The sequence below is a fragment of the Equus caballus genome, chromosome 29, assembly GCF_041296265.1.
Source record: "Equus caballus isolate H_3958 breed thoroughbred chromosome 29, TB-T2T, whole genome shotgun sequence".
NCBI lineage: Eukaryota > Metazoa > Chordata > Mammalia > Perissodactyla > Equidae > Equus > Equus caballus.
Window position 1 is genome coordinate 12298473 of NC_091712.1, and position 22640 is coordinate 12321112.

The 22640-nt window shown below is 45.4% G+C and overlaps 1 protein-coding gene across 1 annotated transcript in view; it reads right to left on the minus strand.

Moving 5' to 3' along the window:
- Window positions 1-22640, minus strand: part of LOC138921418 (ral guanine nucleotide dissociation stimulator-like) — a 140541-nt gene that overhangs the window by 45967 nt on the left and 71934 nt on the right. Inside the window, exon 2 of the mRNA XM_070255202.1 lies at window positions 16951-17223. The gene's annotated coding sequence lies outside the window, so the exon portion shown is untranslated. The remainder of the gene's footprint in view (window positions 1-16950; window positions 17224-22640) is intronic.

The following is a 22640-nucleotide window of genomic DNA, read 5'->3' on the forward strand; positions in this document are numbered from 1 at the left end:
AGAAGGACCTTGCTGGTAGAACAAAGCTTTATGCCTCATCATCCATATGGTGACCCTGTCCTGTTCCCCCCGCCCCCTCCTCAATCTGATCCAGGCATCACCACCTTGAGGCTGATCCAGGCACTGCACAGCACACTGATGCCTTATTCCAAAAAGGCACTGGGCTGTTCTTTGAATACTAAACAACATCTGCAGGGAGGTCATCAGGCATGGCATCCCCCTCTTTGGGGAAGGTGATCTTGCTGCCTTCCTTCCATCTATGCTTAATAGGAATATACAAGATCTTGCCCTTAGTGTGTACAGTTCACCTATCGGGATGGAAGTGCCGCCTCTGATATTCACGGCCTTGGTGGAGCCATGGCTGGTCTCCCCCAGAACACCTGCAGCTCATGAACCAGAGGTGAGTCCCAGACTATGCACCAGGTTACAGATATATGGGGGTCTCACCATGGACTGCTCACATACCCACCCTTACAATAGGGGTTTGGAGGAAAGGCAACTGCACTTAGACAGACTGGGACTCAAAAATTGGCTGAGTGTCAACTGGGGCAAAATTCAAAAAGCATTATGATGGTGAGCGTTAAATACATTAAGTTGTAGACGTCTAAGTAAAATAAAGAGGGCTACAAGGGTGGAAAAATAAAATACCAATTTTGTTTTCTAAAAACAACATGATTTTAAAAATGGAAGGGAGGAGAAAAAGGGAAAAATAGAATAAAATGATCTATAAGCAATAAGAGGGGGTCAAGATATAGGTGACAAACGAAATATGACTCCGAGTAAGGGAAAGGAATTTGAGGACATTAGAAAAGATACAAGTATAATGGTAACTATTGTAACAAAACCGAACACGCACGCGCGCGCGCACACACACACACACACACTACACAAATGGGGTGAGTATCCCAGAGGGCACTGGAGGTAGTTTTCCCAGAAAGGCTTGTGAATGCTAGGTGTTAAAACGAAAACCAAAAACAAAACCGGTGTCCACTACAGCCTCTCTCACTCCACACTTGTATCTTCTTGTCCAGAGTTATGCCATTGAACCCACAATGTCTGAAACTTGAGGTCAAAGAAAGAATGCAGATTCTGTGGAGGTCCTGGGAGGGGGATGGGGCCCAGGGCGGGAGACTTGAAGAGGTGAGGAGGCCATGGAGGGCTCTACCATCGATGTGGATAGACCGGCCAAAGACCAGCCTCTCAGTTTCTACATCATCTCATCTTAGGGTCCTTTCCTTCCATTCCAGTGTAGTTACTGCCACACTCCAGAGCTTATCACCAGGAACACTTCAGCCATCCAGATTATTACAGTCGGACATTCCACCCCTTGGCCTCGTCTCTCATTCTTCTGATTCATATGCCCCTTGTTAACTTTTCAACTCCAGGCCCTTCATTTTTCCACTTACTCCTTGTCTGTCGGTCAAGCTCTTGTTTACATTTCCTCCCTCTCCGGGGTAGACTCGATGGTCTGTCAGCTAACCAACATTTAAAAAGCTCCGCTACTAATGGGCCCCATCCAGTCCCTTTTAATCCTGCCTGTCTGGCAAAATCCCATCTCTCTGCCTTTCCCAGAAATGCCTTCCTATAACTAATTGATCACTATTGGATTAAATCTCACAATGGAGTCTACCGATGCCACAGTAAATTCAGCCCCAGCACTAGCTGGAAATCACTCACTCATTCCACAAAGAATTATCCCATGCTTACTAACATGAGAACAAGACAAATGGAGCTTAGGTCGCTGTTTCCTTATTCCATTCTCTCTCCAGGGACACTCAAATTTATTTCAAATCTCCTTCACTTTCCTCAAATTTAGGCTGTCTCCATTTGCTCAGTAGATGTGCTGGACCACTGATCACAGAGGAACTAGAAGTCATGAGACAGGAACTTTCCGTCAATAAAGCTTCACAAAAACCTTTTCCCGTTCCTCCTTTCCTTCTTTCCTGTTATATGAAAAGAGGTTTCCTTCCTAACCTCAATGATTACACATCCTGAAATGTCCTTATTGAGAGAGCTGAACCCTCGTCTTGACGGACTGAGCCCCCTTGCCAGGTATCCTCTCGTCCCCTCCCTCTCTTTAGGAGGCACCCAGCTTCTTTCATTATTTTAAGCTTTCTATTACAGAAATGTTTAAACATGCACAAGAGCAGTGGAACGTCCCATGTACCCCTTACCCCACTTTCACAGTTATCATCAGGCACGTGTGATACGGCCCGTCTCCTACACTACGGTTAAGGGGCAAAAGCCCATGGGAACATCCTGCCATCCGTCTCTCAGGTGTATGCTTTGTGCCCATGTCACAGCTCTCGCGTTTCTTTGACATTTACTACCTGTGGAGCTCACTGACCCAAAACAGATGGACAGAGCCATGGGGAGGAAACGCACTGAGCTTCAGATGCTCTGGCCATCAGTTCTGCTCAGCCCTGTAGTCAAGCCTGAGAAGTCACTGAGTTAACTCCTCCCTCCACCCCACGCAGAAAGGAATCTTCCTAAGCAAATGCAGTGCACGGTGTTGCAGTCCCTCAGTCACACAGTGACTGCAGCACGTAGAGATCCAAGAAGGAGAAAACTGTACATGTGATAAGGACTTCACATCACCATGCAAGTGTTTTCAAAGATTTAGAAGAAAGTTTTTTCCCTGTAATACATTTAAAACGAGCTACTGTATGATGAGTTAAACACAGGAGATCAAACACTTTTTTATCTCCTCTCCTTCCCCAAAAGTAAAATATTACATGAAAAGATGCTCCACATCATTAGTCACCAGGGAAATGCAAATCAAAACCACTGTGAGATAGCACTTCACACACAGGATGGCTAGAATCAAAAAGTTAGATAATAGCAAGTGTTAGAAGGCCGAGAAACTGATACCCTTCTATGCTGCTGGTGGGTATGAAAAATGGTGCGGATGTCTTGGAAAACCGTCTGGCAGTTCCTCAAAAGTCAAACACACAATTACCATATTACCTAGAAACTCCACTTCTAGCTATACACTCAAGAGAAATGAAAACATATGTCCACACAAGAACTTGTACACAAATGTCCATAGCAGTATTATTCATAACGGTCAAAAGACGGAAACAGCCTAAACGTCCATCAACTGACGAATGGGTAAATAAATTACGGTATATCCACACAATGTAATATTTTTTGGCAATAAAAAGTACTGATACATGCTACAATATGCACAAACCCTGACAACATTATGCAGAAGTGAAAGAGGCCAGTCACAAATAACCTCACATGATTCCATTCATACGAAATGTCCAGAACAGGGAAATCTAGAGAGAGAGGAAGTAGACTAGTGGTTGCTTAGGGCTGGGGGGATGAGAGGACAGGGGCATGACAGCTAAAGGTTATGAAGTTTCTTTTTGAAGTCATGAAAATGCTTTAAAATTGACTGTGGTGATGGTTACCCATCTGTGAATATACTAAAAATCATGGAATTATACACTTTAAATGGGTAAGTTGTATAGTATGTGAACTATATTTCAATAAAGCTGCCAAAACAAGTAAAGGATTTAAAAAGAATAAGGCCCTTGAGGATGACAAGAAGGGGAGAAGCTATGACAAAAGATGTCAACACAATTTTTGAAGACGGAAATCCGGAGCAGGAGTGGTAACTGACTAGCAGAGCAGAGGAAGTGCCGGCAAACCAACTCACACCACAAAACCCCAGAAGACGGATGACCCGGTGGCACCAGATAAGGAAGAAATTAAGGGTTTCATGCTGTACACATGTTGAATATTTTGTTCTTTCCTTTGGTTCTTGTTTTATATTATGTATAATTTTCTAAAAAAAAATTTGGGGGGGGATGCTCTTTTCCAGTATTTTGTGAAACCCTGTTGAAATGTTAGCACACTTTAAATGTGCAAAGAGGATCCAGGGTTTCTTGCCTGGGACAGAACCTGCGACAACTGTTTTAAAGTCACCATTGCACACTTCTGGGGTCTGGGTAGGCTAGCGATGGCAGGTGCGGGAATCAAAGCCAGAAATTTCAAAGGTTAGGCAAAATTTGGGACAACAGCCAACGGTCCATTTTTAAAATGTATTTATTTAAAGATAAACTTGTGGAAAAGTTGCATGGATGGTAAAGAACCATATACCCTTTATCCAGGTGTACCCATTAGTATTTTGACCCATTTTCGATATCTCTCCACTTTGTCTCTGTCTCCGCTCCCTCCCTCCCCTTTCTCTCTATATCAGCACACACACACACACACACACACACACACACACGGATGTCCATGAATGTGCCATGTTCGCGCCCGGGATCCAAACTGGCGAAACGCTGGGCCACCAAAGCGGAGTGTGCAAACTTAACCACTTGACCATGGGGCCGGCCCCACCTGAAACTATTGTTGGTGGAGCTTATCTTGCTCAGACTTTAAAGGATGATTTTACAATCATGAGTCCTGGGGACCTTAGGGGCAGTCAGGACCAGACTTGCTATAAAAAAAAACAATGCCAGAGAAGCAAAGATACATAGAGGGATTTGTCTGAACAGAGACCTCCTGCAGTCGACGGAGGGTACATGAGAGGGGTGGGCTTGAAGTGTACCTTCCTTTTGGGTAGAGACGATGGTGAAGCTGTGGATGAGGGAGAAGACAGGGAAAGAAAGGAGCTGTCATTACTGGTAAACCCTCTCACATGGGAGGGAAAGGATTGGGTGTCTGCGGCCAAGATAGATTCATCAGACTCAGCGAGGGAATGCGGGCAGGCAAAGGGAGGACATGACACAGGGCTTCATTCCAGCAGTTTAGCACTGAACAATGAAGCTGTAAAAGTTATAACTATTAAATGACTAGCTAGCGTGGGGGGAGATGAAATAAATATATATACACCATCAACAAAAATGACATTATTGTTTAAAAAGGTACAGAGATGTCAATGGGAATTTTGGGGAAAAGATAGAAAGTAGATGGGGAAAAAAATCATAAAACCTTTCATGGAAGAAGTAACCACAGGTGTGATTCAAAAAAAATCTAAAGGTACTGTCAAATATGATTACAACTGTGCTCACTAGAAGTTATGCTAAAGAGAAGCCTAGTCCCTAAATCAAGATGAGTTTGACCCTGCAGGTCATGGTCCAGCACAATTGCTCTGTAAAATAATGGAAAAGTTTAAAATTTTGCTGGGAGGAGGGGATTTGGCAGAGAAAAATAGGGAGCAGTAGGGTGAGACACCGTATGGGTGGAGGGGGCCAGATTTGAGAACCTTTAGAGGCTGACTAGCCTAAGAGGGATTCGGGGAAAAGAAGAACTACCAAACATTTTCAAGTTGTTTGCCCTGGGTCCATGGATGTGCCACGCCCTTGTGGCCCTCTTTCTCATGCTTTCTGTTGGTTGATACAGGCTACTCTGTTCTCTCATGCTTTTTGGTGATAGGGGATTCTTTTGAGGAGATAACGGGAGGTGGGGCTGCTGCTGAGTGTATTTCTGGTTTCATACAGGTAAAAACACATTATGTATGAGGGGAAGTTTTAGTTGAAGGCCGAGTAGATCTTGGGGATGTAAATCCCTGGGCACAGGACCGACTTTCAAAGATGACGTGGGGGTCCAAAAGGAGATCACCAAGCAATAAAAGGCTCTTAGGTAATAGCTGGGTAACAGAATAAATAGAAAATTTCACCAAGGTGAAATATATGCTATGGTGAATATGTGGAGTTGGAAGGTAAGTTGGAAGGATCTAAAGGGCCTCAGGGGTGGACTGATTTGCTGGCCTGGATGGTGGGGGAAGGGTTGTGGGTTCATCACTTCTGTGTTTTCCCCTCCCCGACCATCAAGAACCTTTGGTGTCTATGCTAAGGCTCTGTGATGCGGGCCTGGAACTCTAGTCTAGAATGTGCACTCTTAACGCCCAGCTGCCTGAGGTGGCAGTGCACTTCTGGTGATGCAGATCACCCTCTTTGTCTGAGGAATGTTAATGCACCACGGCTGAGCTCCAGCGTGAGTTCCTAGGTATTCCCATCCCTGCCTTCCTGTGTGGGGTGGGGCTCCTTCTTCTGTCACTCTGCTACCTAAAGAGGAGCCCATGTTTCCCAATATTTCGGAAAGAGAGAGACATCAATCAGGTAAGTAAATCAGGTCCCTCAGAAATATCAAATCTTTCTTTTCAAATAGATGCATTCAATGCTATCAATTTCCCCCTAAGTACTGCTTTTGCTATACCTTATAAATTTTAATAAGTTCTATTTTAATTTTCATTTAGCTTAAAATACTTTGAGACTTCTTCCTTGACCAATGTGTTTAGTAGCGTGTTGTTTAATCTCCAAACATTTTAGGATTTCCAGCTATCCTTCTGTAATTGATTCCTAGTTTAATTCCATTATGGTCTGAAAACATACTTTGTCCAATCTCTATTTATTTTATTATTATTATTATTTTATTTATTATTAAAGTGTGTTTTGTGGCCAAGAACGTGGTCTATCTTGGTGAATGTTCCATGAGAGTTTGAGAAGAATGTGTATTATCGGATGAAGTACTCTACAAAATGTCAATTAGATCACGTTGACTGATGGTGCTGTTCAGGTCGACTGCATCTATACTGATTTTCTGCCTGCTGAATCTGTCCATTTCTGAGAGAGAGGGTGAAATCTCCAAACATAACAATGGATTCAACTATTTCTCTTTGCAGTTCTACCAGTTTTTGCCTCATATTTTGACACTATGTTGTTCGATGTATACATGTTGAGGACTGTGTGTCTTGTTGGAGCATGGACCCTTTATGGTTATGTAATACCCCTCTTTATCCCTGATAGTTTTCCTTGTTCTGAAGTCTGCTTTGTCTGAAATTAATATAGTTACTCCTGTTTTCTTTTGGTTAGTGTTAGCAGGGTACATTTTTCTCTGTCTTTATTTGTAATCTATCTGTATCTTTATTTTTAAAGTGGGCATTTTGTATACAACATTTAATTGGGTCTTGTTTTTTTATCCACTGACAGTCTCTGTTTTTTAATTGGTGAATTTACACGATTTATATTTAGCGATTTTTTTAAAATACGGTAGGACTCATACCTACAATGTCTATAACTGTTTACTATTCATTATATCTATTCTTTTTTCTTCTCTTTTTCTGCGTTTTCTGGTTTTAGACAAGCATTTTCTATGATTCCATTTTCATCTCTTACTATATCAATTGTTCTTTAAAAAAATTTCAGTGGTTGCTGTAGAGTTTGTAATATACGTTTATAAGTAATGTAAGTCCTCTGTAACATTGTTTTCATTCCTTTCACTTATCCATATACTATAATCACCCAATACATTGTCACTATTATTATTAGCTCAATTGAGAATAAGAAAAATAAAAGTTTCATTTTACCTTAATTTATTCCTTCTCTTCCTCTTTTTAATCAAGATCCAAGTTATCATTTTCCTTCTCCCTGAGGAACTTTTAAAAAATATTTATTGCAGAGCAGGTCTGCTGCTGATGAATTCCCTCAGTTTTTGTTTGTCTGAGAAAGGTTTTATTTCTCCTTCACTTTTGAATGATAATCTCACTAGATATAAAATTCTAGGTGGGTGGTGTTTTTTCTTCTTTCAACACTTTAAATATTTCACTCTCTTCTTGCTTGCATGGTTTATGATGAGAATCCCACAATTCTCATCCTTGTTCTTCTAGATGTAGGGTGTTTATTTTCCTCTGGATTCTTTCAAGATTTATCTTTTGGTTTCCTACAGTTTGAAGACGATATGTCCAAGTATAGACTTTTTTAGTATTTATCTTGTTGGGGTCTTTTCTGAGCTTCTACAATCTATCGTTAACCTGTCATTAATTTTGGAACATCCTTGGCCATTATTACTTCAAATATTTTTCTACTCTGTTCTTTCTCTTTTCTCCTTCTGGTATGCCAATTACACATGCTACATATTTTGAAACTGTCTCACAGTTCTTGGATAGTCTGGGCTTTAAAATTTTTTTTCTTTTTCTCTGTGCATTTCAGTTTGCAAAGTTTCTATTGACATATATTCAAACTCACATATTCCTTCCTTGGCCGTATGCAATCTACAGATGAGCCAATCACAGGCCTTCTCCATTTCTTGTAGTGTTTTTGGTTTCTAACATTCCTTTTTGATTCTTTCTTAGAATTTCCCTCTGTCTGTTGACATTCCTCATCTGTTCTTGTGTGCCATCTATTTTTTCCATCAGAGCCCTTAACATACTAATCATGGTTATTTTGGATTCTATGTGTGATACTTCCAAAACCTGTGTCAATGTGAATGTGCATCTGATACTTGCTTTGTCTGTTTAGACTGTTTTTTCTTGCCTTTTAGCATGCCTTGTAATTTTTGGTTGAAAGCCAGACATGCTGTATTAGGAAATAGGAACTGAAATAAATAAACCTTTAGTGTGAAGTTTTATGCTCATCTGGCTAGGTGTTGGGCTGTGTTTAATATTTACCGTAGCTGTGCATGTCAGAGGCTTCAATTTCCTCTAGTGTCCTTGTTTTTGTGTTTCTTGTGTCTTTAGGTTCCCCTAAATCTCCTCCTTAAACAGAGCCTATGCCTTGCAACTCTTTCAGCTATGATCCCATCACTATACTGCAGCCCTGGGGAGGCGGTGGGAAGGTGTTAAGGGAGGGGATATAATTAAATCTTTTAGTGGGCCTGTGTCCCTGGGTTGTGACCTTCACAAGTGTTTCTAAGCTTTTTTTTCTTTTCTTTGAACTCTTTAGATGAGACAGGAAGGCTACAGAGGGCTGCAGTTGGGTAATTGCCCTTCACCCACGTGGGATAAGGCTTGGTACTCTTTTCCCCTGCTGAGGAGGCTTCTATTACGGAGCACACTCAGGGGATATTTCAAAGTCCTTTCAAAATGGTAACCTTTCTCCCCCACCCTCCCATGCCAGAAACATCAGAGTTTCTTCATGGTTCTTCACTGTGAAAACTTAGTAGGGTTCCTGGAAGTAAAACTCACGAGTAGGTGGGGCCTCCCCTTAAATGGTCCTCCAGGAGTTTCTCACTTTCATGCTAGCCCACATGCATCCTCAGCAGTTTGTCAGTGTCTTTTACGTGTTTCTACCAGTTTATGGCTCTAGTGGCTTCTGCTCCAGGTAAGCTGATCTTAACTGTGATTCTCTGCATTCACCCTCTCTGAAGATTTTGGGTAGTAGTTTGCCCTGCAACCTCAATTCTCTGGTGACTTCAAGAAAAGCCATTGATTTTCAGTTTGCTCAGCTTTTGCTTCTCCTAAGGACCGTAGTAAAGACTCCCAAGATCTTTAAGTGTTGGAGCTGGAACCAAAAGTCGCTCCTCAAAGGATAATTCTTTATTTTCCTGTTCCCTTTCTCACATTTTTAAATGAGTTTGGCTGGGCCAGAGAGACACCTAAAATGGGAAGTCTGAGGAGAGGACAGACCATTGCTCTTTTAGGGGAAGAGAACAGGCAGAACTAGGGCTTCAGGGAGGACTAAGGATTCCATTTAAAGCTCACAGACCATCTGGGTGTGCTGGTAGGTTCCCAAATAAAATCCCAAACAGTGATTCTGTAGTCCTTGATTCAGTTATTTAGCGTTTCAGATCTGTGTAGGAGAACACCGTTCCCAGCACTTGATCATGAGTCATCTTGCCATGTCAGGCGCCACTTGCCAAGCCTTCCTTCGTGTTGGGCAGATCAGGAGAACAGAGCTGAGTCTCTGAGCAGACACTGGAGTGTGAGCTCTGTTCCAGGATACAGGGGCCTATCTGAGGAAGCACAGATGTGACTGTGGGCCTCAGAGTCTATGCCCTCCTTGAGCAGAGGACTTCTGACTGAGAACATCAAGTGTGAACTCTAGCCAAAAATCCTCCTTCAAGGTTTTCAAAGCAGGAAAAACTGAAAGTATTTTATCACCTATAAAAATTAATAAAAGGAAGGAATGCAAAATTATAGGAATTAAAATAGAGAGTCATATTATTCTTGGATAACAAATATCTGACTTTCCTAAACAGAGAAGTGAGACCAATGAGTCCCAGCCCTTCCTTCTTTTCTTTTCGTTCTCAGTGTCAGGGCAGAGCTAAGAGGAGAAGAAAAGGTGGAACACCAAGTGGTAAGGTTCTACCTATCCCACCTGAGCTCTCCAAGGGTGACCCTTCCTGTCCTCTCCATAAGGTCCCAGGTCCATGGTCTCTGAGGATGTCAGTCACTAGATACAGTCCCTCTCAGAAAACAGAGCCCTCAGAGGAGAGGATCATGGGAAAGCAGTCAGAATCTGAAACACTTCTCAGATTCCTGCTCTGCCCACATCTGGGCATGAAGCAGTGATGGACCTGGGCAATGGGCGTTTCCCAATAAGTGGCCGTATGAGATGTCAAGAGTCAGAACTTCTGTCTCCTGACCTTGTGAAAGTACTTTGACTTCCTGGATGATCAGATTCTTCCTTGAAGTAACCAGTGACCTATGTTCCTCACATGGTGTTTTTGAGCCTCACATAGGATGACATACATATATGAATGAAAGCCCTTTGTGAATGATAAAGCAACATACATACGTGAGCTTTATTATTATCATTAACCGTGTGATCTTGAATCCCAATTCTTGGAGCTCTCCAAGTCCAATCTACCAAGGGTACCATACAGGACATTCTACTCTGCCTCCTAAAATATCTCTTTGCTTCTGTCTTCATCACTTTCCTGGTTTCCCAGGTTGGAGAGCTTGCCAGAGTGAAGCAGAGGAGGCAAGGAAGGTGCTTTCTCTGCTGCAAAGGTGACTAAATACAATCCTTCTTTCCTGTATCCCGCTTCTTAGCAGGGTCTAAGAATTTCTAGGGCCTCAGTGAAACGTGAGATTGATAAGGGAGGGAAAATCCTCAGATTTTGAAATCCAGATTGTGAAAGTCTTAGGGAGAAGGAAATAACATAGATTGTGAGCTCAAGGAAGTGGGGGGATGTGAAAGGACAGTATGCAATGGGTGCCCCTAACTCTGTCAGACCTGCCAGGGCCCCATATATTTGTTCTGGTCCTGGCTGCAGCTATGTATATCCTGTCTCCTTCAGTCCCCGGGGCCAGTATCACGATACCACCTGCTTTCGTCAACTGCTATGTCCAGACCCCTCCTGTGAGGTGTGTAATAACACAACCATGGAGGTCAATCGGCTGCTGTTCCTGGAGGACCTGGAAGATGATACTGCCTCTGTGTCCTCTATGGCTTCCACAGCTTCTGGGACTGAGTCATCATTCACTCTGTCCTCCGCCTTCTCAGAAGTCCCTCCAGGAGACCTAACACCATCCCCTCCACCTGACCCTTCCCCACCGCACCCCTCCGTCCTCTCACCTAACCCAATGACACCCTTAGCTGACTTTCTTTCACCCTCACCACCGGGTCACTCTATGCCACCAGAGCCTTTTCCTCCCTTGGAGTCCAACTTCCCAGCAGACCATTCCCCACCCCAACCCCTTGCCCTTCCCCCTCTCCCACCACATGACACCCAGGCAACAGGGCCTATTCTCCAACCAGAGGCCACTCTGTCTCTGAATACGATCTTCTCTCTTGACCGCACCCTTTCCCAAGATATTAACGCCTTACCAAATTTGTCCCAGATAATGAATCCCAATGATTCACTGGTTTGTCATCACACAGCACCAAGCCTGTCTGTCTCACCACCGACAGACCACCCTTTAACTGTGACTCAATCTAAATCGGTTTCCATCTTATTGAAGTCTGTTCCAGAGAACTCATCTCCAGATAGCCCTGGTGGGTTGTCCACTTATGTCCCAACAGTCAGAGGCACTGACCATTCAAGTCTGTCAATTTCAGAATTCTCTTGTTGTCAGGCTCCTGCCAAGAACATGTTCCTCCCCACATTATCACACTCTGATTTTCAACGAGAGCAAGTTTCCCTCCGTCTACCAGAGACCTGTCTCTGGGGAGACTCTGCTACCAATCACATGGAGGCCAGCAGCCATTCTTTCCTTGGCCTTAACGGCCAGGCATTCTTGGCAAGACAAATAAAAAAGAGAATGGATTTCCAGATATTACAGAAGAAAGAAAAGGAGGAAGGACTCTTTTCAAAACAAATGTGCTCAGAAAACCAACGGATGTCTTCAGGGAATTCATTGCAGCCACTTGACGTACAAGACACCACAGCCCCCTAAACTGGCTGGGACATCACAGGCAAACCAGAGCAGCTGAGCATTTGTCAACAGCTACTGTATGTCAAGACTTTGGGAGAAAACTTGCAGCAGAAATATACCCAGCTCTTTTGGGGTCTTCCCTCTCTGCACAGTGAGTCCCTGCTGGCCACTCTCCTGGTTTCTAGTAGTAGTGCCCCACTAGGGTCTCATTTTGTCTTATTCAATGGAATCTGTAATGCTTCTGCAGTCAAGATGTGGGATCAAGAATCTCCATCACTTCCCCATTCTCACCCTCCTCCCCTCCCCGATGTACATCTGCAACCCTTCTCTCAGACCAACCCCCAATCCCAGCCCCCACCTTTCACTCAGGTCCAGCCCCATGCCCACCTTCAATCCCCACTCTCAATCCTACCATCTTCTTCTCCATCCCAGATTAGGGACCATGGAGTGTCTTTCCATAGATCCCAGATTGAGTCAGACTCTCATATCTCAACTGAAAATCAACACCTGAAATGGCACATGTTGCAGAAGCAACAAGAAAGTCTGTGGGGTTTAGTCCCTGCATTCCAAAAATCTCAAGAAGCCACTTGTCCTCAAGCTCTCACCCCTCCTTTGGTCAGCCAGTCCTCCCATGCCTATGTACCAGTCTCTGTCCTTCCTGGCCATTTTCATATCACCAGTGAACCCCAGGATAAAATGGAGCTCCACATTCCAAGGAGGCTATTCTCACACTGCTGCCTCTATGCCAGTAGGAATCTAGAGTCTCTGTGTAAATGCACAGAAACATCTCAGCAAAAAGGCAGACATGCTCACTCACAGCTCCGTCAGCTTCAGGGCCAGAGTAGCAAGGATCGAGCAGAGACTGAATTGAGTTTCCCAGGAAGCTTCCATGAGACGATCTCAACAAAGTTTCAACTAAGGCAGGACATGAAGAGGAATCTTGGATATATCCTAGAGAAGAGCCCAGAAGATAGTCCTCCAAGGGTCTCAGAATGCTACCTACTGAAGAGTCTGAGGGCTGCCTCAGAGACAGAAAGTAGCTGTGTGTGTCACTCAAGAAATTACTCAGGGAATGAACTCTTAAATGTCTCAAGGAAGGACACAGACCAGAATGAAATGAAAACCATTCTTAGATTACATCTAAGCCAGAAGTTTTGGCAGATCACTGCGGGGAGGAGCCCCCTTGGGGTGTGTCATTCATGGCTGGCTGAGGACAACCCATCCCCTCCTTCTCGGAGTTCCCAGAACAATATGGAAAACAGAAATTTGAAAAACATAACAGTAGGTGGGGTCCACCCCCAGATGACCACTCCAGAGCTTTCTTTTCTGGATCCCAACACCCGACAGGTGCTAGAAGCCCATATTATAGGGTTCGTGTGAGTCAGAGGTGGGGCCTACCCCTCAAAGTTCTTGAATCCATAAAATCCTATAAGTTGAGAGAAGCCAAAACATGGCCTCTTCCCCAATTTGACTTTCTCTCCTCAGCCACCTATATTTCTGGGGTGGATTCCAAAGCTGAGGTTTCCAAGCCCCCTGAGGGAAGCTCTAAAAGTTTTCAGGGAAATAAGTTGCAAACAACGAATTCAGTCCCCATCCTGGATCTTCCACTCCCTGCTACCTCATCTGTGGGCAACGAAGGACAGGGGTCCCTAAAACCATCCCACTCTGATATCGACCGGGAGCTTGCCAAGGACATCCAGGCAATCGAGCATGGCAGACAGACTTCAGAGATCCTCACACACAGCTTTATAGACAAAGTGAGTCACAGTAAGACTGCACTAGACAATAACAGATGCAGCTGAGAGGTGCCCACAAGGCAAGCTGGGGCTGGACATGTGCCAAGGGATGAGAATGTGAGTTCCAGTGATAGAGAGGACATGATTCAGGGCCAAAAGATAGTGGAGAAGAATTGAAAACATTTTTCCACGTCCACCATGAACTTCAGGGAGATATTCAAGGCTGAGGAGCTGTGCGTTCTTACATCACAATCTTGTGACATCTTGACAACCAACAAGTTGGGAAGCTCCCAAATGGTAAATATCAATGTGAGCAAAGTAGAAACTACCCTGACCAGTGAACGTCCCTCATCAAAAATACCAGTTCCCCAAGATTCCAAACCATCAGACATTAAAAAACAGCTCCCTACCGAGTTGAAGTTTCAATTGAAGAGCAAGGAACATAGCCAGCCTAAAGGCTCTCCCGCTGACATATCCCTTACTTCACATAGCTTGCCTTCGACTCCTCACTGACTCAGTCCCAGAGCGTCTCCAGTGGGGACATGGGAGCTTCCCAGGTGCTGCAAGTCCACTTGGAGGACAATGGAGATTAGCGGGAACCCTGGGCCTCTAAGCATGTCTCATGGAAATGCCAGGATAGGAATTTCCCACCAGCTGCAAAGAGAGTGAGACCTCTGGACTCCAGAGCAGGAGAATGTGGAAGCGAGGATTCAGGAGTTGGGACGTCTAAAGCCAGAAAGAAGAGCCACTCTATTGAGGACAGAGAATTAGAGGGCACTTCCCCGTATCTGTCACAGAATGAACAGTTTCCTCCTGAAAGTTACTTCAGAAAAATAATGAGGCAGTTTTTTCAGTGGATTAATTCCAAGAAAAAAATCACAGGGCAGGAAAGTCCCCAGCAAAAAGCCAAGTTCACGTCAACCTTTGCAGCGCTCTGAGACCCAGCTCAAAGTGAAGCTCTCGTGAGCTGTGGGCCTCCTGAAGCTCATGAGCTCATGGCAGCCATCGGGAAGATCCTAGAGGAGAAACTGGCATGGAGATACGAACCTGAGGCTGCAGAGTTAAGTCAGCAGAAGGGGGAACTGCAGGCCCAGGTAGAGCCTGACGAGGGGCATCCCTCCAACTACGGGGCTCTCTGACCCACAGCCAGGGGAATGGGCAAGGACCACATCCTGCAGCCAAGATGCTGTCCCTCCTGACAAGAGTTTTCGTACAAGGGTTAGACAGAAAAGAGACAGGATCAGACAGCCCTGGAAAGTTGTGGCCTTCAAGGACCAGCATTTATGCCAGAGTCAACCCCCTTCCCCACCCTACAGGGAGTCTGTGCCCCATCCAAGACCCACCTGCATGCATGATGTATGCCACGTCCCTCCAGCCACCCTCACCTCTAATGAAAGCACTGTGTTCAGAGATCTGACTCTTCTATTCAAACAGGAAATGCTTCTCCAACACTTCCAGGGAGGAAAAATGTCCCCAAAGAAATCATTCAGTCCTTGTTGAGAAAGCATTGCAGTTTTCACGAGAACACATCCTCTGATGAGAACCATGGTTAACACAACCAAGGATACTGATCGTCCTCAATAAATGTTTCTGCTAGGAGAGAGTAGTGTTCTCTGTGTGGTGCTTTGGGGGAGTGGATTTGGGGTTCCCAGCGCTTATGCTCAGGGAAAGGAAGGAGGGAAGTCAGCTCTGACTGATTTCCTCTTTCGGTTTCTGCAAGATGACCAGTCCCTTGTAGGGGGCCTGACAGTGGCTTTCTCAGTTTTATCTTGGGTCCTGTATTTGACCTTATTCAGATGCCCTGTACTTAAAACACTTTACTTTTTCATAAAAAGTACAAAAAGTTTACTCTAAAAACTTCCGGGCCTTTTCAAAATGAGAAAAACCCTTCAAGTCCAGAACTTGGCTCAACTTGTCTTTCCATCTGCTCCCTCACTATCCTGAACTATACACAGCTTCAGGGTGGGATGCGGTCCTCTGGAAGGATACAGCCAGAATTTCCCCTTGTTGCCTCAGAAAGTTTTGGAATTGGAAGTGTGGGGGTGTTTAGGCCCTGAGGTGAGTGGCAGGGGGAAATGTTGCTCTTGGATCTCTTGGTGAGGAATGAATGTCACCTGCTCCTAAGAGCCTTTCTCTCCCTCAGGAGGTCTGGGTGGTGGGCCACGTCCCCACGCCTCAGCTGACCCTAACGGAAATGGGGAGCAGTTCACCCTTCCCCTTCCTCTACCCTTCCTGGAGCAGAAGGGAGGAGAGAACTCGCAGCTCTGAAAAGGACCAGAGATATGAATCTTTTCCTGAAAACGGTAGCTTACCTTCATTTAGAAAAAGTTGCTGATTCCTGAGTATCTCACAGGTGAGCAGTCAGTGCAGGTGTGCGTATGGATGGGTTTTGCGATTGTGGACACTGGAGTGGCCAGGGCAGGGTCCAGGAACTGGGTGGGTCCCGCCGAAGAATCTGTTATATGTGGGGTGGTAATCTGTCTGGAAGGCACATTCTGAGCTCAACAATGAGGTCTCCCTGCATGTGAGGACACCTCAAGGAAAGGGCAGAGACGCTCCCGAGGGAAACTTCCTCAGGATGCCCAGCTTGGTAGGATTATTGCAAGACCAAGAGATCACCTGGCTATCATTTGTAGGAATGGTCGTCGGGCAGCCACCCAGAATTTGGGGCAAAAGGAGAAAACAAGTAGGGAAAAAGGAATGGTGGAGTGAGTGGAAAAGGAAGGAAAAAATGAGGAGGGGAAGAATGACCTTATCATCACTCCTCATGATCCCTGAGGGTCACTTCGAGCTCACAATGTCCCTTCCAGACAGATTAACACCCCACATCCTGGCCATCCATTCCACCCAGGACTACCTTACCTAGGCCTCACCTCCTGGAGACTAATCAGGGCTGGGGGGAGCACAATGATACCACTGCAGCTAAGAGAATTGGGGATAGTCTTCGAGATTGAAGACAGTATCTCCAGGAATGTTGTCAAGGAGGTTGTCCTCTCATTTGGTGCCTGCCTTCCCAGCCATGCTACATCTTACACCAAGGTTACAGTAATTTAGGGGTGTGTTAGTTACTATATAACAAATACCCCAAAAGTTAGTGACTTAAAAAACCAAATATTTATTAATTCATAGTTTCTGTTGGTGAGGAATCTAGGCAAGGCCTACCTGGGTTCTCTGCTCCAAGGTCTCTCACAAGGCTGCAATTAAGGTGTCAGCTGGGGCTGGGGTCTCAGCTGAAGGCTTGACTGGGGAAATACACACTTCTTCGCTCACTTCTATAGTTGCTGGCTGGATGCAGTTCCTCAAGGCCTGTTGGACTGAGAGCCTCAATTCCTGGATGGCTGTTGGCTGGAGTTGGCCGGAGGCAACCTTCAGTTCCTTGTCATGTAGGCCTCTCCAACATGGCAGCTTGCTTCATCAAAGCCAGGAGAGAGTCTGCTAGCAAGACACAAGTCACAATCTTGTAAACTAATGAGGGAAATGATATCCCATCACCTTTCCCTTATCCTATTAGTCAGAAGCAAATCATGAGGTCCAGCTTACACTCAAGGGGAGCAGTTTATACAAGGGTGTGACTAGCAAAAGAAGGGATCTTTGGAACCTTCTTAGAACTCTTCCTAACACAAGGGTTTCTTCTTGGACATCCCACTGAGTTCACTGAAGCAAAAGTGACCAAAGGGACCAAGTGGATCCTTGTGCTCATCCATATCCACGTCATCAAAGTTAAAGCTGTTTAATGGCTAAGCGGAGTAACGTCTGGTAAGAAAAACCTCAAAGAGATTGAAGCATCCAAAGAAGGAGGGAAAGGTGGCATGGAGGTAAAGGCGGTGTGGGGTCATCATGAACGGTAAAGTGAAAGGAGCCCTTAGAACCATCTGCCTCGCCACTGCCAGTATTCAGACTTAGAGGGGAGGAAAAATTAGGTGCAAGACGGCTCATCCTCACTCCGCCACCGTATCTCCACTCTGCTCTAGCTCCCCGACTACAGGCCTAAAGAAGCAACCTTCAGTTCCCATAGAGATAGCCAGGCTTATAGAGGAAGCAAACCCTACAGCTTGCAAGGTTTAACTTCTGCTCTTATTGATATATTTAATATAGCACATCCATCATTTCAAATTTGCTTCTCACAGCTTGAACATCAGAGAGGATGAATCACACAATCGATGGCAAAGCCAGTACTAGGGAATTCAGCATGTAGCTCCCATTCTGGGATGTCTTCCATGAACCCATTGCCAAACAGCTTCTAACCAAGGGAGAGGTGGTGGCTCATAAGGGCTGACTTACTGGCTGGGGTCACAAAACAAGTCATACCTGGTGCCCAGATATTTGCTTCTATTCAGAGAAACACTGGATGAGGCAATGAGACAGAATTTGCACACTCAGCACATCTAGGTAGTGAACTGTCCAAATGAGGTGACAGTACCACCCAGGAGTGATCCCACACTCTTGTTCTGCTTCTACTACTGTTTTCCTTTTTCCCAGATTCCAGTTCCTATGGGAAAGCAGGACTCTTACCAAAAGAAGGAAAACGTATTAGCTGAACAGTGACTGGAGAGATGAGGATGAATTTCTCTACAAACAGATTTCATGGGCTTGCTGCTTATACCCAGAGATCAGTGCTGTGCAGCTTGGGGGGCGTGGGGGGTGGGGGTGGGGGTGGGGGCCTCATTTACACGATATTCTGTGGTGCCTGAAGAATTTTCAGTGACATAGAATGTGATGGGAATGGGTTACCTGAATTTTTATACCCTCAAGCCCACACTCCAAACCTAATGTCTGGGCCAATAAAATGCATGAATTGACTGGTACCTTGATGTGGCTTGGGTATGGGAACCCCAGATCCCAGCTTCAGGTACTGTGAATTTCTCTGGTACCAGGTGCTGCCTAAGGGAATCAGCTTTCTTGAGGCAGCCTTCACATGGATTAACACTCAGAACTGTGCCCTAATCTGCAGCCACAAAGAAGGGGCCAAGGCTACGAGAAGGGGCTCTTCTCTCTCTCTCTCTCTCTTTTTTTTTTAAAGATTGGCACCTGAGCTAACAACTGTTGCCAATCTTCTTCTTCTTTTTTTCTCTTTTTTCTCCCCAAATCCCCTCAGTACATAGTTGTATATTTCAGTTGTGGGTCCCTCTAGTTGTGGCATGTGGGACGCCGCCTCAACATGGCCTGATGAGCAGTGCCATGTCCACACCCAGAATCCGAACCAGTGAAACCCTGGGCCGCCAATGCGGAGCATGCGAACTTAACCACTTGGCCACGGGGCTGGCCCCGGGGCTCCTCTTGAGGCCTTTCCTCTGGAACTTCCACTGGCCCTGGATCAGAGCCTAAATTAGGCTATTTTCCTGGGGTCACAAGGACACGTTTGGTCTTCCTTAGGGAGGCCAAGTGGAAGCTCAGAGATTTGTGGAGGCTGCCTCCCTATCTCTCCCAGGAGACTCGGGGTCTGTTCCTTCCTTCTATGGGGGTAGAGAAGGAACTGAGTATTATGCAAGTTTAGCAATGCTTCACTGTGGGAGGGGGTTGGGCTGACAAGAGTAGGTAATTTTCCTTTGCAGGGATTCTTGCCCAGCTTGAGGCAACCTTCATTTGAAGCAGGATAATGCTGTTTCTACCCTCCACCTGAGGGGACTCCAGAAGGAATAAAAGTTACCTTTCCTCATTTGTCTTACAGGAAGTTCTGGGCTTCTGGGTTCAGGAGTTATTAATGGCTTTCATGTTTCCTGAACCCAAGGAGAAGTTGTGAGACACCTGTCGTACAGTCCTGTCCAGACCCTCATGTGGGAGGAGACTTTAGCTGGCTGCTCCAAGGAGAGAGGAGATAGGGGTTGACACAAGTGCTGGGGTGAGAGAAGGAGAGTTGCCTAAAGGTAGCAGTGGCTCCAAGACCCTGAGAATCAGGATGTAGACACGAGTCCCTTAGGTGGACGGGTTCTGTGTGGAAGTCCTCTAGGAGACAGCACAATGTTTTAAGGGATGAAGTGATGATGCTGAGATGACTAATCATCAAGCCCCATCATCTTGAGAGCTGTCGCAAGACACGGCATTGCTCACACTTAGCACAGAGGCTGTGCAGCCACTGGCCTTTCAATGGGCCTGAAGGGCTTGGGCAATGAAAATCCCAGGGGCAACCGAGATGGACTCAAGATCACAGGCTCTTACCTACATATTTGATGGTGAATACTTAACTAAATAGGCAAAAAGCTCCCATTAATGACTACTATTGTATATCTTCCTACCCTTTAAAATGGGGTCTTTGAGCCAGATTTAATTTAATTTAGAAAAATTAAGTACTGCTTATTGTACTTCAATGTTGTGAAACAAATTTATGCTTTTTATGTATATTATCCCATTTAAACTTTACAATGCTTTGAAGTAGGTTTCTTTACCCTCTTTTATAGAAGGGCACGACCTGAAGGACAGAGAAGGTAATACATATTCAGAGTGCTAGCACAGAAGAGGGAGCCAGGGATGGAGAGCCCCCTTACGCTGTGAGGGATTCTTTGGATGTAAATGATGGCAAGTACAATTCAACTGACTTTAAAAACAGGATCTGTTGACTCAGGCACCTGAAAAAGGTCTGGGAGTAAGGCTGCCCTCAGGCAGGAGGATTCATATTGGGGCTCAGCTGATGTCATCAAGTTTCAGTTTCTATCCATTTCTCTGCTCTAGATTCTGGACTGGCTACCTTGTAAGTCTGTCTGGCAAGTTCGTAGCTACATCTTCCAAACTAAAAGCACAGCCAAAAATGGGTTGTTTCTCCCACTAGTCCCTTCAAAAGTCCCACTGTGCCTTATTGTCTCCAGTTGGGTCACATGCCCATCCCTGACCAAACGCTGTTGCCAAAAGCATGGACCAATCTTTTTGGCCAAGCCTGACTTCAATGCCCTCCTTTAAAGTAAGAGCGTTAGTGATAAACAACTCCACTTGACAGGGACTGAAACTGACAACGGGGTTAGATCCCCAGAGGGCAAAAGAAGGACTATTTTTAGAAGGTGAGTGAATGCTGAGTGTCAAAATAAAAACAAAAACAAAACGGATGTCTACTTCAGCCCTCTCTCTCACCACCCCATTTCTGCCTTCTTGTCCAGAGTCATGCCATGGACTGAAGGTTAGAGTTAGAGGAAATGCCAATTCTGTGGAGGACAGGAAAGGGACTCAAAGAGGAAGGAATCAATCAGAGGCCCCAACATCCATCCGGATAGACCATCCAATGATCTGATCTCTCACTGTCTGCTCCTTCTCATCTTAGAGTCCTTTACCTTCATTCCAGTTCAGTTACGGCCATATCCTAGAACTTATCACCAGCAACACTTGTGTGTTCTGAAAAAATACAGTCTGACATTCCTCCCTTTATCCACTCAGCTTATGCCCTCAGCATGCTAATTCCTCAACCTATTCAGGAACTACAAGCCACTCTATACTTTCCCCTGCTCACCTGACAACCTTTGTCTTCATTTCCTCCCTCTCCAAGCAAAACTTCATGGGGCATCACTTAATCCTAAACCTAAATATACTGCTCTGCTCTAAACAGCCTACCCCCTTCTTTCATTCGTCCTGTCTAGCAAAATCCAACTCTGCCTGTTTTAGAACTGCCTTCAAATAAGGGCCTGCTTCCTTTTGGATAAAATCACACAAGTGTGTTTGTGCCCCATAAACTTCTGTTCTACATTTGTTGCTCAGCTCCACCACTGCCTCAGAATCCAGTCATTCCTCCTGTGTTACCATGTGCCAGACGCTCTTCCAAGCACTTGGGACACCCAGTGGAGGCAACAAACAGAGGCCCTGTCTCGGGGGAGCTTCTGTGATTGTTTTCTCAGTCAACTCGCTTGCCTAAGTTCTCAAAACAATTCCACTTTCCTACACCTTGTCCACACTCCTCGCTCATTGATCATATGTGCTGGACCACCAGAGGGAAACAGAGAAGTCATCAGATGGGAACTTTTCTTCATAAAAACTTCAAAACAAAACAAAACCAAAACCAAAATGAGATCCTCCATCTCTTCTTTCCTCCTTCCTTCCCACCATACTGAAAGGTTTCCCTCAATGCTTTCCTTAATCCTCCCAACCTGGGATCTGCCCGCCCTTTCCAAGTCACAACACTTTCACATGTGTGGACTATCTGCCTTAATTATCTACTTTTCCAGAGGACCAAGACTACATTCACCTCATCACAGCTGGAAACACCAAGCAGAGCTCAGAATCCTCTGGAGGAATACATTGGCAATGGGAGGGATCTATGGGGAGGTCCTGCCCAGCATGCTCTGGGGCGGGGCCACGTCCGGGGGCAGGGCCTGAGAGACTCTGAGAGCCTGTTTGGCTTCTTGAGGGCGACGGCACGAGCAACATGGCCAGACATCTCACCTCGGGCTTCTGGAAGATATGAGTTGAGATTTAATTCAAAGACAGGTTCTGAGGAAGGTTTCTGGATGCCTGAGTGACCTTCCCCACTGCCCAGCCTGAAGGATCCTTTCCTCCATGTGCCATTTCCATTACGGTGGGCAGGCCCTCACAGCCCCTGGCTCCCCAAACTCTCACTCCAGGCCCAGCCTTAGAAGGCGCTCAGAGGCCTGGGGGCAGGGCTCTGCCTGCCCAACACCACCCCCTTTGATGATGGCACTCTTAGGAACTCCACCAAGGTGAGAATAGTAATAAATAGAGTAACAATATTGACAACTGTTAAGGCTTCACCTTACACTGGCTGCCTGGCCGTGCACAAGTAGCCTGAGTCTCATATCTCATCTATTATGCGCAGATACTGATGTGTACTGATAGGGTTGGTCCTCGGAACTGGAATGAATGAGTAAAGAGTTTTGAACAGTGTTTACCTAACACTAGAAGTTTAATATGTGCTACCC